Source organism: Helianthus annuus, chromosome 12 (assembly GCF_002127325.2).
Source record: "Helianthus annuus cultivar XRQ/B chromosome 12, HanXRQr2.0-SUNRISE, whole genome shotgun sequence".
Taxonomy (NCBI): domain Eukaryota; kingdom Viridiplantae; phylum Streptophyta; class Magnoliopsida; order Asterales; family Asteraceae; genus Helianthus; species Helianthus annuus.
The window spans coordinates 45,206,649-45,225,811 of NC_035444.2; positions in this window are offsets into that span (position 1 = coordinate 45,206,649).

The window sequence follows — 19,163 nt, forward strand, 5'->3', positions numbered from 1 at the left end:
AGATCGGACAAACCAAGAGACCACCCGAACACCCCTTTTCTCTCAACCCCGAGTAACCGGTTAGTGTTTTTATGTTCATGGTTATTGATGATTGCTATGGTTTTATGCTTGTTGATGTGATTAGAGGTTTTAGTATGAATATTAGGCTTGTATGTTCATAATTATGCTAAGGAAGGTGATGTTTTGTTGATCATAGTTTTGGGTTATCCAATATATGTTAAGGGGTTGGTTAGAATTGCATGTTCTTAGGATTTGATTGTTAACAAGTATGATTTCTATGTTAGGATAGGTGTTATAATCCTTGTCAAGAAATGATACACGGTTTTATAAGCTTCCTGTTTGGATTCGGGTTTATTTATAGTTCATGATTTCTTGATTAAAGGTTTGGAGTTTTATTGAATGAATGAAGAACAGTTTGAATGTGTATAATAGTTTGAAAATGCTGATTTTGATCCAAATTGGTGCACAAATCGACCAACAAACATGTTTTAGTGGAAATAGTACAACATTTACATAAAAATGCAATTTCATTGGATAGTACAAGTCTGCAGGTTCTAGAAGGGATTGCCATGCACGTTATCACGGTTGCGAGTCGCAACCTTTGGTTGCTACTCGAAACCACGCATAACCAGTCGAAACCTCCCAGTTGCGAGTCGCAATCAGCACGCATCAAACCTGGTTGCGAGTCGCAACCACACCTGCTAAGTCGCAATCTCCAGTTACGAGTCGTAACCAAAGCGTGACGGACCGAGACCGCAGTTGCGAGTCGCAACCTCGGTTGCGAGTCGCAACCACCTTAGTTTCGACTGGGCCGTTTTATGTTATTGGGCCTTGACTGTTTGTCTTGTTGTTTTGGGCTTCGACTGTTGGGCCTCCTGTTGACTGGATTTCATGTATACATGTTACTGTTTGTATTGCTGCCTGTTAACTGCTTGTATACGTGTATGCTAAACGTGTTTACTTGTACCCGACTTGACCCATACTTGGTAACCATGCTAGGACGTGGTGACCAACATACTTAACCAAGTAACGTATCATTCCGAGCAACCCAAGGTGAGTTCACAACTTAAAAGCATGCGTCCCGGTGGTTTGGGACACGAGACTAAAACAACCCTATCCCCTTGTAAAGGGGATACCGTCTACACTCCTTCCCTAGTTATTGGGAAACAACTTACTTTATCTTCCCTTGTATTGGGAAACCTTTTTAGTTAATTACTGTTTATACGGATTGCAACTAACGGCACTAAACGCAACTCTATCACTCAAGTCCCTACTACATAATACCGATTAGTCGCCGGTGCCAGGCGAACGGGTTATTAGTTGATAGCGCTATTTAGGTCTTACCAGCCTCACACCGTGCCATGGTATGGGATCGGTCGTGAACTAATGTACTCAGGCATCCGTCAATGATGATAGAACATTGACATCGGGGCATCCTGCGGAAACGCATTCGGTTACTTAGTGTTCGGTATTGGAAAAACAGTTTAGTCGCTAACTTTTGGGGTAGCTCCCCATGGCATGTATAAACGGATAAATTAACTGGTGAAACGAGTTTTTGGTAATTAAAACTGGACAACTAGTGAACTCACTCAGCATTATTGTTGACCCCTTTACTGCATGCTTTGCAGGTGGCCAGTGACTGGAGCAGCTACTTGGGATGCGTAGTGGTCGTCTGCCCGTGTGTTGGGCCTTTATTATGCTTACCTTATGAACACTGTTTAAAAACTATTTAATTATGCTTCCGCTACTTGTTACTGTTTAAACTTTAAAACCTTTAAACTCTGAACTTGATATTTGCTAATCGTATGGTTAGTAAGTATTACTTTAATATTAACCAATGCTTAGTATAATTGGTGGCTGGATCCTGGTCAGTCACGCCCCCGAAGCGGGTGTTATCCGCGGGTGGATTTTGGGGGTGTGACAGATTGGTATCAGAGCCATTGGTTATAGTGAACTTGGTTTTAAAAAGGGGAAAAATCTTTTTGAGAAAAACCAGACTATAACCCGTGACTCGTGACGACACTACACTCCAAGTACAAGGCTCGACTTATCTGACCTCATAGCTCGGACCCATAGTTACTTGCTTACTTGTCTTATGCTTTCTGCTTTACTATACGTACTAGTAACCTGATTAGATAGATACATCTTCTCTCTTCTATCTTATTCTCGCTATCACGCACTCATACTATGTTTCCTGGTTATGAAGACAATGAGTGGACGCGGACGAGGAAATGTCAACATGACCCCGGCTCAGTTCACTAGCCTGCTCAACACTGTGGCTGCAGCTTTCGCAGCTCACCCTATAGGTCAGCCTGCACCTGTGCAACCACGTGTTTGTACCTTCAAGACCTTTATGGATTGCAAGCCTCTTCCTTTCAATGGCACGGAGGGTGCCATAGGCCTTCTGCACTGGATTGAGAAGGTCGAAGCTGTTTTTGCTGTCTGTGAATGCCCAACTGCTAACTGGGTGAAGTTTGCTACTGGTACTCTAGAGGGAAGCGCTCTTTCATGGTGGAAGGCGCAAATTCAAATGCTTGGCTTGGAGACTGCAAACGCTACTGCGTGGGAAGATTTCAAGGATATGATCAAGGAAGAGTACTGTCACAGGGATGACATCCACAAGCTGGAAAATGAGTACTATGAACTCAAGATGGTTGGGTCAGAGATTGAGACCTACACCAAGCTGTCCAACGACTATGCTGCTCTTTGTCCAAACATGTCTCGACCTATGTATCGAAGGATCGAACTGTACATCAAGGGTCTGGCTCCAGAAATTCGAAGCCATGTAACTTCAGCCAACCACACTACCATTCAGCCGATCGTTCGACTTGCTCACAAACTCACGGATCAGGCTGTGGAAGAGGGCAGGTTGCCCAAAAGGATCAGTGCTGCGGAAGGAAGTTCTAGTGATGGCAAACGAAAGTGGGATGGAAATCAGGGCAAGGATGCTAACCCTACTCAAGCCCCAGCTCAGCAAAGGAAAACTGACAACAGCAAAGGCACTCAGCAACAGGGTGGCTACCGGGGAAACTACCCTAAGTGCAACAAGTGTAACAGGCACCACAATGGGGCATGTAACAAGGGTCAGTGTCAGCGATGCCACAAGATGGGGCACGAAGCCAAGGATTGTAGAAGTCAGTTCCCGGCAAGGCAAAATCAGCAACAACCCCAACAGCAACAGCAGCAGGGAAACAACAGAGTATGTTTTAAATGCGGGGCAACGGGGCACATGCGAAAGGATTGCCCTGAACTGAATCAGAATCGCAACAATCAGGGAGCTGGGAACAATGAGCAAAACAACAATGCTGGAAATGCAAGGGGCAGAGCTTTTGTGATTGGAGCTGGAGAAGCAAGGAACGACCCTAACGTCGTGGCGGGTAAGTTCCTACTTGATGATCGTTATGTTTCTGTGTTATTTGATTCCGGTGCCGATGCCAGTTATGTATCCCTTCGCATTAGTAAGAAACTTAAGCATTCGCCCGCATTATTAAGTTCTAAGCATACCGTCGAGATAGCTAATGGTAAGAACATCGAGGCCACGCACGTGATCCACGACTGCACCCTAGAATTGTCTGGCCATACGTTTAGTATCGATCTCTTCCCTGTCAAACTCGGAAGCTTCGACGTCGTCATTGGTATGGATTGGTTATCCAAACATCGCGCTGAGATCCTCTGTCAAGAGAAAGCAGTTCGTATACCTCGCCGTTCTGGTCAACCCCTCATCGTTCAAGGCAACAAAGGTGGAGAAGTCACAGGCATTATCTCGCTTCTAAAAGCCCAGAAGTGTTTGCAAAAAGGGCACACCGCCATCCTAGCACTCGTCACCAATACTCATGAAAAGGAAAAGGGGATTGAAGATTTTCCTGTAGTACGCGATTATCCCGAGGTATTTCCTGAGGAATTACCTGGACTCCCTCCCCATCGTCAGGTCGAATTCCAAATCGAGCTAGCTCCCGGAGCAGCACCCATAGCTCGTGCACCGTACCGATTGGCTCCTGCAGAACTGAAGGAACTCTCTACGCAACTACAAGAACTATTGGATAAAGGATTTATCCGTCCTAGTTCATCACCCTGGGGAGCCCCAGTACTCTTTGTCAAGAAGAAGGATGGCACATTCCGAATGTGCATCGACTATCGTGAGCTGAACAAGGTTACCATCAAGAATCGTTACCCCCTCCCGCGCATCGACGACCTATTCGATCAGTTGCAAGGATCGAGCTACTATTCAAAGATTGACCTGCGATCAGGCTATCATCAGCTGAGAGTTCGTAACGAAGACATCTCCAAGACTGCATTCAGGACTCGTTATGGTCATTACGAGTTCCTCGTCATGCCTTTTGGAATGACTAACGCACCTGCAGTGTTCATGGATCTTATGAACCGCGTATGTAAGCCTTACCTCGACAAATTCGTGATCGTGTTTATCGACGACATCTTGATTTATTCGAAAAGTCAAGAAGAGCATGAACAGCACCTACGCCTTATTCTGGAACTCCTTCGCAACGAGCAACTGTACGCCAAATTCTCTAAATGTGACTTCTGGCTTCGGGAAGTCCATTTCCTCGGTCATGTAGTTAATAGGGACGGAATTCACGTCGACCCAGCTAAGATCGAATCGATAAAGAACTGGCCTACGCCTAAGACCCCCACTGAAGTTCGCCAATTCTTGGGTTTGGCGGGCTACTACCGCAGATTCATTCAGGGATTCTCAAAGATTGCACAACCTCTCACAACACTCACTCAGAAAGGCGTCGCCTACAAGTGGAATACAGCACAGGAATCTGCCTTTCAGAGGCTTAAGGATAACCTCTGTAGCGCTCCTATTCTCTCGTTACCTGAAGGCACTGACGACTTTGTGGTTTACTGCGATGCGTCTATTCATGGGCTCGGTTGCGTGCTAATGCAACGCGAGAAAGTCATTGCCTATGCCTCTCGACAACTCAAGACGCATGAGAAGAACTACACGACGCACGACTTGGAACTAGGAGCAGTGGTTTTTGCTCTTAAGATATGGAGACATTACCTGTACGGTACCAAGTGCACTATTTACACCGATCATAGGAGTCTCGAGCATATCTTTAGGCAAAAGGAATTGAACATGCGACAGCGTCGATGGGTCGAACTCTTGAATGACTACGAATGCGCCATCAAGTATCATCCGGGCAAGGCCAATGTCGTGGCAGACGCCCTCAGTCGAAAGGACACCGTACCAAAGCGCGTGCGAGCACTGCAACTTACCATCCAGTCTAACCTCCCTACCCAGATTCGAAATGCTCAAGTTGAAGCATTGAAGCCGGAAAACATCAGGGCTGAGTCTCTGCGAGGATCGAGACAGCAACTAGAACAGAAAGAAGAAGGTGCTTACTATGTAACAGGACGCATTTGGGTTCCTCTCTTTGGAGGTTTACGTGAACTCGTGATGGACGAAGCCCACAAGTCCCGCTACTCAGTACATCCTGGTTCGGACAAGATGTACCATGATTTAAAGACTACATACTGGTGGCCTGGTATGAAGGCCCACATAGCGACATACGTCAGCAAATGTTTGACTTGCGCGAGAGTCAAGACAGAATACCAGAAGCCAGCAGGTCTACTCCAACAACCAGAAATCCCGAAATGGAAATGGGAGCAAATTTCCATGGATTTTGTTACAGGGCTACCTAGATCTCAACGCGGAAATGATGCTATTTGGGTAATAGTGGATCGACTAACCAAGTCCGCGCACTTTCTGGCTATTAAGGAAACAGACAAGTTTTCTACCTTGGCGGAGATTTACTTAAAGGAAGTAGTTTCGAGGCACGGAGTGCCAACCTCAATTATTTCCGACCGAGACGCTCGATTTACTTCGGAACTGTGGCAAGCTATGCACAAATGCTTTGGCTCACGTTTGGATATGAGCACTGCTTATCACCCGCAAACGGATGGACAGTCCGAACGTACCATCCAAACTCTAGAAGACATGCTTAGAGCGTGTGTGATCGACTTTGGCAAGAATTGGGAGAAGCATCTACCGTTAGTAGAGTTCTCATACAACAACAGCTACCACACTAGTATTCAGGCAGCACCTTTTGAGGCATTGTACGGTCGTAAATGCCGGTCACCTCTCTGCTGGGCAGAAATCGGTGATAGTCAAATCACGGGCCCAGAGATGGTGGTAAATACAACGGAAAAGATTGCCCAGATCAGACAACGCATGGCGGCAGCTCGTGACCGTCAGAAGAGCTACGCTGATAAGCGTAGGAAACCGTTGGAATTCCAGGTCGGTGACCGGGTTCTACTTAAAGTCTCACCCTGGAAGGGTGTGGTTCGCTTTGGCAAACGGGGCAAGCTTAATCCGCGATATATCGGACCATTCGAAATTACCGAGAAGATCGGTAAGGTTGCTTATAGATTGAACCTGCCTGAAGAACTGAGTGCGGTACACAACGTTTTTCATGTATCCAACCTGAAGAAGTGTTTGTCGGATGAAACACTTGTGATTCCTTTTAAGGAACTAACGATTGATGAACAGCTACACTTTACTGAGGAACCGATTGAGATCACGGATCGAGAGATCAAAATCCTCAAACGTAGCCAGATACCTCTTGTACGAGTTCGTTGGAACTCGCGACGTGGCCCAGAGTATACCTGGGAGCGGGAAGACCAGATGAAGCACAAATATCCCCAGCTGTTCCCTAACGAAAATCCCAGCACTGAAGCTACGAACGAATTTCGGGACGAAATTCCAAACTAACGGGGGATGATGTGACACCCCGTTGAAACGTTTTCACTTACACTAGCTTGACAGTGGCTGCCTTAACTTTCGGGACGAAAGTTCCTAAAACGTGGGGATAATGTGACACCTCGGATCTTTCCGGATAACCTTTCGATGTAACAAACGTGTACGTAATCGACTAACAGTAAAAATATATGAAAAACTATTTGTTATTATGTGTTATGTGCCGATTTACTTATGTGTACGTATATATATATATAAGTGTTATATATATGTGAACCAAACCCGAGACCCGACTCGAGACCACGGTCTCGAGTGAACAGTGAAGCACTTGGGCCGGTTAAGGCCTTGTAACCGAGAAACCCAACCCGGAAACCCCCTAGCCCAACTCGGTGCACTATATAAACCCAACCCCACCTCCCTTAATCATTTTACACACTCTCTTCTCACACTCTCCTCTCATCTTCTTCACTAAACCCTAAAACCCTAAATTTCTAGCAACCAAAATCATCTCCCCATTCCTTCATATCTCTCGGATCAAGTGAGCTATCAACAAGGAAGATCGGACAAACCAAGAGACCACCCGAACACCCCTTTTCTCTCAACCCCGAGTAACCGGTTAGTGTTTTTATGTTCATGGTTATTGATGATTGCTATGGTTTTATGCTTGTTGATGTGATTAGAGGTTTTAGTATGAATATTAGGCTTGTATGTTCATAATTATGCTAAGGAAGGTGATGTTTTGTTGATCATAGTTTTGGGTTATCCAATATATGTTAAGGGGTTGGTTAGAATTGCATGTTCTTAGGATTTGATTGTTAACAAGTATGATTTCTATGTTAGGATAGGTGTTATAATCCTTGTCAAGAAATGATACACGGTTTTATAAGCTTCCTGTTTGGATTCGGGTTTATTTATAGTTCATGATTTCTTGATTAAAGGTTTGGAGTTTTATTGAATGAATGAAGAACAGTTTGAATGTGTATAATAGTTTGAAAATGCTGATTTTGATCCAAATTGGTGCACAAATCGACCAACAAACATGTTTTAGTGGAAATAGTACAACATTTACATAAAAATGCAATTTCATTGGATAGTACAAGTCTGCAGGTTCTAGAAGGGATTGCCATGCACGTTATCACGGTTGCGAGTCGCAACCTTTGGTTGCTACTCGAAACCACGCATAACCAGTCGAAACCTCCCAGTTGCGAGTCGCAATCAGCACGCATCAAACCTGGTTGCGAGTCGCAACCACACCTGCTAAGTCGCAATCTCCAGTTACGAGTCGTAACCAAAGCGTGACGGACCGAGACCGCAGTTGCGAGTCGCAACCTCGGTTGCGAGTCGCAACCACCTTAGTTTCGACTGGGCCGTTTTATGTTATTGGGCCTTGACTGTTTGTCTTGTTGTTTTGGGCTTCGACTGTTGGGCCTCCTGTTGACTGGATTTCATGTATACATGTTACTGTTTGTATTGCTGCCTGTTAACTGCTTGTATACGTGTATGCTAAACGTGTTTACTTGTACCCGACTTGACCCATACTTGGTAACCATGCTAGGACGTGGTGACCAACATACTTAACCAAGTAACGTATCATTCCGAGCAACCCAAGGTGAGTTCACAACTTAAAAGCATGCGTCCCGGTGGTTTGGGACACGAGACTAAAACAACCCTATCCCCTTGTAAAGGGGATACCGTCTACACTCCTTCCCTAGTTATTGGGAAACAACTTACTTTATCTTCCCTTGTATTGGGAAACCTTTTTAGTTAATTACTGTTTATACGGATTGCAACTAACGGCACTAAACGCAACTCTATCACTCAAGTCCCTACTACATAATACCGATTAGTCGCCGGTGCCAGGCGAACGGGTTATTAGTTGATAGCGCTATTTAGGTCTTACCAGCCTCACACCGTGCCATGGTATGGGATCGGTCGTGAACTAATGTACTCAGGCATCCGTCAATGATGATAGAACATTGACATCGGGGCATCCTGCGGAAACGCATTCGGTTACTTAGTGTTCGGTATTGGAAAAACAGTTTAGTCGCTAACTTTTGGGGTAGCTCCCCATGGCATGTATAAACGGATAAATTAACTGGTGAAACGAGTTTTTGGTAATTAAAACTGGACAACTAGTGAACTCACTCAGCATTATTGTTGACCCCTTTACTGCATGCTTTGCAGGTGGCCAGTGACTGGAGCAGCTACTTGGGATGCGTAGTGGTCGTCTGCCCGTGTGTTGGGCCTTTATTATGCTTACCTTATGAACACTGTTTAAAAACTATTTAATTATGCTTCCGCTACTTGTTACTGTTTAAACTTTAAAACCTTTAAACTCTGAACTTGATATTTGCTAATCGTATGGTTAGTAAGTATTACTTTAATATTAACCAATGCTTAGTATAATTGGTGGCTGGATCCTGGTCAGTCACGCCCCCGAAGCGGGTGTTATCCGCGGGTGGATTTTGGGGGTGTGACAGTTATGGTCCATAGTCACCATACCTACTGATTACCCCGTTATCTAGGCTCAGTGACGAGTCGTAGTTTCGGCCAAAATGCGCATTCTTGCGTATTTTGTAACCAAACTACTCGTGAGCATCAAAGCCGTTTGTTTTGATGCCAAACCTGTTTTCTAAACTTAGTTAAGCATGTTCTATCATGCTTAGCTCGTCACGTTTAGTATAGTGCTTATTTAGGGTCGTAAGGTAAGCGATCTAAACCATCGCTTATACTTTCGAACCCGACCCATTTGGTCGATCTTTAGGATCCGACCAAACATATTAGGTGACCATAGCTATAACCTTCCGAGGTTATACCTTGTGGTCGCAATGTTAGGCGTTCCATACGCGTTCTACGCGAACGACGCGTTAGGGTAGCATAAGCTACCTAAACGGGTCGTGATGGGTCGTAAGCACTTAGGTCAAGTTTCATTTTAGTATGTAGGATTTGTTAAACCATATTATACGAGTCTCCATACTCGTTTGGTTTACAAACCCGCTGTCACACCCCGACCACGTAAAACATCAAATCGTGGCGGAAACATCGGGGAGTGTTGTAACAGAATTATTGTTCCACAACCAAGGTAATTAAAATATTATTTTATTCATCACCCAGGGGTGGAATACATTGTTTCAAACAAGAACCAACAAGTTACATTGTCTTAAAACTACAGAAATAAAGAGTACATAACGTAATTAAACTAAGTCTAGTTCTGTTTTATGTCACTAAGGCCCAAGTCCACCCTAGCGTGTCACGATCATCCTATGCATTAGCTCCTGAAACACATGTGAAAATAGGTACGTCAGCATAAAAATGCCTGTGAGTAACATAGGTTTTGTGAAAATAGGATTCATGACTTATAAGTTTAAGAAAAGTGTTTAATAAAAGTTAGTCATGAACCTTGTAAAATGTTTTGTTTTGTAAATCCTTTGAAAAGTGATAAAATTTGATGATATGTATAAATAAAAGAATTATGTATGGTTAAAGAATAACCAAGTAAAATAAGTTGTATAAAGTAAGTTGTTTTTGTAAAACGAAGTCTTGTGAAAAATGTATTATTTGTGTAAGAATGTATAAGTCCAAACTAAATGATTTAAATAACGCTATGAAATGTAATACAACACGAGCACTTATATATAGGAAGTACCAGCGGCGTATCCACCATGCTTGTAGCATACTACACACATATCGTTACTAAAGTCACTTAAACAAACCACCAAAGCATATAGTTCATGTTCAAACCAATCATCAAATGTTCTTGTCTAAACCATTGTCAATGTTTAAAACCCAAAATGTAGTCATGTAGTTATGTGTAAACAAAATTTATGTATGGTAAGTAACAAAATGAGAATACTTAACCATAAGTAAAAAGGAACAAAACAAAGTATTTTGAATAAATCAAAAAGTTATGTTTTGCCAAGTAAAAACTTGTTTTATTAATACAAACATTTATGTGGTAAGATAACGCATTACATTCAAGCCTTGAGACAGCAGGATAACCTTAGAGTAAAGGTTATCAAAGTAAAATGTTCACGGATTCAGTCATTCCTTACACCCAAACAAACCTAGGGTGTCAGAAACGGGATTTGTCAAGTCCTATGGTACCATTACTTACTACCGAGCGGCATGATTGGTGTTAATGAATGTAGTAAAGAACCGTTTATGTAAACCAAATGTTATACCAAATGTAAACAGGTTATGTGAAAACAATGTACTAAGTATGCTAAGTAAACATACAAAGCAGAAAAGTCATGTAAAACAATGTGCTAATATGCCATGTAAACATATATAGCAAAGTAATGTAATGTAGATCAATGTGCTAGCATGCTAAGTTAACATACATAGCAAAACAATGTAATGAAATCATGCACTATAAGTGTATTAAAGAACATAGCAACATATGATGTGAAAACAAGAAAGCACGAAAGTAACGAGTAGGCACATGTGTTTCACCCCAAAATGTTTGAAAAACAGTAAAAGAGGGGTCTATGTACTCACTTGAGATTGCTTAGAAGTCGTAGGATAACCACCAAGCAATGCTTAGAAGATCACGGAATCAAACGACACCTATAAAGTGTGGGAACTTATGTAATATGGTTTGACAAATCCTACATACTAAAACGAAACCTAACCTAAGTGCTTTTGACCCGTTACGACCCGCTTAGGTAGCTTATGCTACTTTAACGCGTCGTTTGCGTAAAACGCGCTTGAAACGCCTAACTAGCCCTATGACAAGCAAGATATGCCTTAACACACTTAAAATTGTTGCTAAATCAGTTTAGGTGTCAAAAATTATGTTACATATGTTTAAAATGAATTTTGGCGTAAAAAGGGTATTTTGGTAGTTTACCTAAGGCATAAGAACTACTTATCATACAACTACTTAAACATCGTGACCATAAGGTATAACCTCGGGAGGTTATTCCCTACGTAACTATGGTCACCTAAAATGTTTGGTCGGATCCTAATGATCGACCAAATGGGTCGGGTTCGTAAGCATAAGCGATTGATTAGATCGCTTACCTTTACGACCCTAAACAAGCACAAATCTAAAAGCGACGAGCTAAACATGCTAGAACATGTTTAGTAATGTTAGAAAACAGGTTTGGTATTTAAACAAACGGTTTTAATACCCTAGAGTAGTTTGGTTACAAAATACGCGAGAAAACGCATTTTGGCCGAAACTACGACTCGTCACTGAGCCTAGATAACGTGGTAATCAGTAGGTATAGTTACTAGGAACTATAACCATCGTGATTACGCTCACGTTATGAAGTTCAAACGAACTTCGCATTGACCATAAACTGGTCAATGCAGAAAGTCAAACAAACTTTGACTTTCGAACTCGAAAAGCAATAAAAGAACGAAGGAATACTTACAACGGGTCCCCGCAAGATTGAACTTCCGAGTATTCTCAGGTATGAAGTGTCAAAGCACCCCAACTTAGAGAACAACCTCAGAATTCAAGTGGGTTTTGCAATGGGGATGGATGGGTATTTATAGGAAAACCAAGACCATTAGGATCGTTCCTCGCAAAGCGTGCTTCGATCTTGGCCGTACACATGGGCCCCTTGTTTTAGAATACCATTAGAGCCCATAGGAATGCCCCAAAACCATTTGCAAGTGTTTTAGAAGTGCAAGACAGCTGCAAACAGCTGTTTTCAACATTTTTGCACATCTGGGGAGGCCATGTGGCCCGCATTAGGATCCAGGAAAACTCAGGCGGGCCGCCTGAGGTTGTCTGATCAGCAAAACTTTTCAGAAATGACAGTTTCAGCCCCTGCATGCTTTTAGGCCCATTTTTGACACGTTTAAGGCCCGTTAACCTCATTTCAAGCCTCTAAAATGAAGTTAAAGTATAGGGAATTCAAAACATGCTCAAAAATATCTCGGATGTCGGTTCGTTTGGTCGTATGATCGCGATGTTTGCTTAATTACGACGGAATGCGCATAAGCGCGAAAAACGATCCAAATTGCGCGACGAATCAATTTTTCTCATGCCAAACATTAGAACATAATATTTTAATGCTTACATAAATTTTTGGATGTCCGGAAGTATTCAGAACGTAAGTTATGCGCGAAAATGCAAACTTATGCACTTTTTGACGCTTTTAGTCCCTGAATGAGCATAAAGTTTATTTTAGCACACCAAACCCCTCAAAGCCTATTTCTAAGCTATGTAAAGGATATTTAAGGTGTGTTTAACTTATGATCATGTTCCGGAATGTTCGTTACAGTTCAGATTGGCATACTTTCGCAGTTTGTCAATTTTAGTCCCTGTAAGCGAATAAACTAGATTTTGCCATACCAAAGCCTTCGAAACTTATTTCTAAGTTGTGTAAAGGTTATTTAAGGTATGTTAAGCATAATTTGATGTTCCGGAGTATTTGTCGCATTTAACTGATTACGCTTACGCACCAGTTTGCGTATAATTCTCCAGAAAGCGATATAGAGTTTGAAATCGAATAAAAGCCAAAACATGAAAAACATCAAACACAAAGAAACAAACATAGGAATCAAATAACTTTATTTTATTGATAACCGAACTGTTTATAATGATTACAAGCACAGATGTCACAGTCTCCCCTACTTGTGGAAATTTCGTCCCGAAATTTGTTTAGAGGAAACTCGTGAGAATAGATGTGGATACTTCGCCTTCATTTGATCTTCACGTTCCCAAGTAAACTCAGGTCCACATTTAGATTCCCAGCGAACTTTAACCAACGGAATGCGCTTGCGTTTAAGCCATTTGACTTCACGATCCATAATTTCCACAGGTTTCTCAACAAAATGTAGTGTTTTATCAACACGAATTTCGTCAAGTGGTATGTGGAGGTTCTCATCAGCTAAACACTTTTTGAGGTTGGATACGTGGAAAGTTGGATGAACATTTCCAAGTTCAGGAGGCAATTCAAGTCTGTAGGCTACCTTACCGATTCTTTCGACGATCTGGAATGGTCCAACGTATCTAGGTGCAAGTTTTCCTTTCTTTCCAAATCTGATCACACCTTTCCAAGGTGAGACCTTAAGTAATACTCGATCACCAACTTGAAAATCCAAGGGCTTGCGTTTTAGGTCCGCGTAACTCTTTTGACGGCTTCTAGCTGTCTGTAAGTTATCACGAACTTTCTTTACCTTGTCAGTTGTCTCCAGAATGAGGTCAGGTCCAGTAAGCTGAGCCTCACCTATCTCATTCCAGCAGACTGGTGAACGACATTTTCGACCATAGAGAGCCTCGAAAGGAGCCATGTTGATGCTGGAGTGATAACTGTTGTTGTAGGAGAATTCAATCAATGGAAGATGTGAATCCCAACTACCACCAAAGTCGATCACGCAAGCTCTAAGCATATCCTCCAAGGTCTGGATTGTTCTTTCAGTTTGGCCATCAGATTGTGGATGGTATGTTGTGCTCAGATTGAGTTGGGTCCCCATAGCAGATTGCTTGGTTCTCCAAAATTGAGAAGAGAAGCGAGCATCCCTATCAGAAATAATGTTCAAAGGAACACCATGTCGGGATACAATTTCATCCACATAGATTTTTGCCAACTTTTCAGCAGAAAAATCCTCACGGATTGGCAAGAAATGCGCTGATTTAGTAAGACGATCCACAATTACCCAGATGGCATCATGACCTTTCTTAGTGCGCGGAAGTTTAGTAATGAGATCCATAGCGATGTTTTCCCATTTCCAAACTGGAATCTCTGGTTGCTCTAAAAGACCAGCAGGATGTTGGTGTTCAGCTTTTACCTTAATACAAGTAAGGCATTTTGAAACATACAAGGCGATGTCTTTCTTCATACCAGGCCACCAATACCGAGTACGAAGATCCTTATACATCTTGTCTGAGCCAGGATGAATAGAATAACGAGACTTATGGGCCTCATCCATAAGCAAAGCGCGAAGATCATCTTGGCTTGGGACCCACAAACGGTCCATGAAATAATACGATCCATCTTCCTTTAGCACGAGATCAGGCTTAATGTGATAGGGTAATTCCTTATCCATTAAATCTTGTGAAACACAAGCATGTTGAGCCTGAGAGATGCTTGCTTGAATATCGGATCGAGCTTGAATAGCAGATTGAACACGAACGCAATGAAGCTTAGTACGCTCCTTACGACTTAATGCATCAGCCACGACATTCGCTTTACCAGGATGGTAGCGAATTTCGCAATCATAGTCGTTTAAGAGTTCGACCCAACGTCTTTGCCTCATGTTGAGTTCTTTCTGATTGAAGATGTGCTGAAGACTTTTGTGGTCAGTGAAGACCACGCATTTTGTACCGTACAAATAGTGTCTCCAGATTTTGAGAGCAAAGACAACTGCACCCAACTCAAGATCATGAGTGGTGTAGTTTCTCTCATGTACCTTCAATTGTCTAGATGCGTAGGCTATGACTTTGTTCCTTTGCATCAGAACACAGCCAAGACCCAATTTCGATGCATCACAGTAGACAACAAAATCATCATTGCCCTCAGGCAAAGTTAGAATAGGTGCATTGACGTGATGTCGTGGGTCACGCAAATTTAATCCCTAAACAACTGTAGTTAGCGGTAGTAGGGTATCGAACTCAGGGAGTATGTGGAAAATGTGTTGATTGTATAGCTTTGTAATTAAACTAAAATTAAACTAAATTGCAGAAAATTAAAATTCAAGATTATGGATTGTTGTTTTAGAAAACTAATTTAAGAACTAAATCAAATCAAAGTTGGTTGTAAACAATTAGGAGAAAACAATGATCACCCTAGGTTTCAGTTTCTTTAAACAGTTGTGTGCAATTTCACTAGAAAGAGTTACATAGACATAACTCATGTATGTGTGATTGAAGTGATAAAAGGGGACAAAGTACTCGGATTAAATAATGCGAGGTTGTTTCCCGATGACCTATTAACCAATAACCAACCCTAACCCTTCCCGTGATATCTCGGTTGCCAACGGCACCAAGAACGTACGATCAAGACTAGAAATTGCAATATGGATTAACACACTACAAACAATCAAACATACACCATGACATTCAAGCAACGCAAGATATCATTCTAGAAATGCAGAAATTAAACACACAAAAGTCTTAGAAACATTCACCTAGGATGATCACCGAAGAGTTTAGCCGGACATGGCTCGGTGAATCATCATCAACATCAATCTAATGTTCATACAAATTAAAAACACAAACCGAATGATTGGAAATGTTCACAAAGCGAGCTAGTGCTCCAAAATCGCCCCCAAAATGTCCAAGAACCGTCAATGATGAGAATCATACCAAAAGACACCCAAAAACCGAATATAAGATGGCAGTTACATATTTTCTCGCAGCCGTCACCGTAATTTACGGCTCCACCGTAAATTACGGTGGACATGATTCTTTTACGGTGCAAACAAACTGTGTTACGGTGAGCAAGTGGCCAATTTCAGGTCCACCGTAAATTACGGTGGAACCGTAATTTACGGTGACAATCTGCATGTTGTTGACTTTCTTTTGCCTTGTATTCGTGTGTCTTCTATGGTGGCTACCTCCCATTTGTCCAACATGTGCCGCCCAACTCAAACCAACCACCCAATCTATAATCGGTCCAATCCAGAAATCCATGTGCTATTAAAAATGGATGTTGATTTTGTAAACTTTCTCAAAGCCCTATGCTACACGTGATGTTATGTCCCATCAATTGTGTGTGGCGGCCCTATCCACCAAGTCCCATGTGCGGCCCATTCCCAATATTGATGATCATAAGATGTGCGGCCCAATCCTCTTAGACTGCCGCCCAAGAAATCCACGTGACTTCTTTTGTCCTCACATGTGCGGTCCAATTAATGTTGCCCTTTTGTTGTTGACTTTGATGATGCTCTCCAAAGAAATTAGCTGCCCCTCAAAACAATCATGTGCGTATGTCAGCTCACATGTATGTATGAATGGTAGTTGTTGTAGATGGTCTCTAAAAGAAATGGCGGCTGCTCTCAATGCTTCACGTGTGATGTCTGCCACCCCCAAACCATGATGTTATTTACTTTCTTTAATAACCTCATGTGTGTTGTGTTGCCCATGTTCGTGAGTCCAGCCCAAGAAGAATAAGAGCCCACTAATAATTTATAATTTCTGCCATAATTTCGTGATGGTGGCTGCCCACTATTCCTAGTCATGAAGGCCCAATATTTCGTAGATGCCATTTAATTTCCAACCGTAGCCTATGCGTTTCAATTTAACCGAATTAAGCGATTTACCTGCAAAACACACGAACACTTGTAGTTACTAAGTTCAAGCAAATAACCAAGTAAAGCATGGAATTTTAATCTTTTTAAACCACTTAAGGGTTGTCCTACGGACCACCCGTCACATCCCCACACTTACCCGTTGCTTGTCCCAAGCAACCCATTCGAAAATTATTTCAACACCACAGGCGATCAAACATGCAAACCAAGCTAAATGTGTCGTCCTTTACTAACTTTCAATCATATCACAAGACACACCCCTCAAAAAAATCTCTCGGTAACAAGAATTATTAGCATAATGCTAAACCACTCAATGCGTGTGTGTGTGTGTGTGCGACAATAAGCTTGTATACAAATCAAGTTTCCTCCTAACAAATATCTAACATGCTTTAGAATCAAAAGGGACTTGCGGGTTGTAACGGGGCTAGGTGTCAAGGTAGGAAAATGGTGAAATACATATGAAAGAGCAAATTGATTTGACCCGGTATTTTTATTTCTACCACTACGAAGCAAACACCAAAAATAAATACAAAGTTTCTTGACATTCTCTACTCTATTGCAACTAAATACTTCTTTTTGTATTTTTCATATTTTTCTCCTTTTTTTTTCTTCTTTTTTTTTATAACACATCAAACTCAACAATATATACAAGAACATCAATACTACAAACTAAATCTCCTAAACCGGGTCATCTCAATAGGTAAAATTTTGTAGGAAGTAGGCTTGGGTCACAATCGAATGGTCTAAGGCTCAACATGGCTTTCTAAGGACCAAACCCCCACCCCTCACAATACCAAGCTCATATATGTAACGTATGAGGTCCAACCCACCAATCCCGCACTCTCACACATCTAGACGAGGCTTCCTAAAAGTCCCCCTATCATTTTCAAAAGCATGCTAATTCTAGGATTTAACAAGTATTCACACACAAGTTCTATTAACACACAACACACACCGCCACTCAAACAATGAAATATCAATAACAATCATGTGTGGCTCAAATCCTCACCAAGAAAAGACTAGGAATGGGTGTCGGTGTGTCAAATGGTATAATATCAAGTTTTCAAATTTTAACAATTTTCGCTCGGATTTACAATTTTTTTTAAACTCTTAAAAATTTCCCCCATCCCCACACTTGGGATACATTGACCCTAATGTATGGTTTTGAGAGGTTTTGATCACTAAAAACCTTTTCAACATCAACAAAAGCTTAAACTCTCAAACCCCAAATTTCTTTTTGGATTTTTTTTTTTTTAAACAAAAGCAACTAACAAACTAACAATATTTCAAAGCTAAAGAACAAAACAAGTCTAAGGAAAAAGTACATTGACCTGGTAAAGTTTGGCACAACAGATATTGTAAAATGATCCAATTTCCTTTCACCACCTTTACACAAGTATCCGCACATCTTCCCCACACTTGAGTGTTGCCACGGCCCTGAAACAAAGAAAACTAAAGAAATAACAATGTCAGTGAAAAACCTCGGGTTGCCTCCCGAGCAGCGCTAAGTTTCGCGTCTTCAGCCAGACCGTGCCACCCCCATTTATGGTGGCTCAAAGAATCGGTTCCTATCACCTCCCCCACTGTAGCTTGTCTTTAGGCAAAATGCATCTGTCTCATTTTGACTCGGTGGGTAATCAAATATGCTCCTGCTTGAACCCATAGGTGTTTCTTCACGGTCCGGTGGATGTTTTTTTCTCATTCGTGGTAACACCTTTTCACTAAACCCGCTATCCTTCGCCACAACAAAATCATAACTAATCATCTTAGTCTGAACATCAAATGACAACTTACGGTTCCTTTCGGTCACGGTAATAATTCCTTCTCTACAATCAATTTGAGCATTTGCCGTATAGAGAAACGGTCGACCTAAAATCACCCTTTGTTGTGATGCCATGTTGGTAGAAGCATAGTCCAAAACTAGAAAATCCACCGGGTATTCAAATTCTCCCAACTGAATCTTAACATTCCTTACCATTCCCCGTGGACGCCTCCAACTTCCATCCGCCAAGCTCACCATGGTGTCTATACCTTCAAGTGGACCAAAGTCGTACATATCGTATAAATCACTTGGTAGCACACTCATGCTTGCCCCGTAGTCCAACAATGCGTGAGGGATTTTTAATTTTCCCACACGGATAGGCACGATTGGCGCTTCACACTCTTTATCATTCTCAACTTCGGCATCTTTTTCCAAACCTGCATTCACTTGACAAGAAGATGTTAGACATTTTTCATT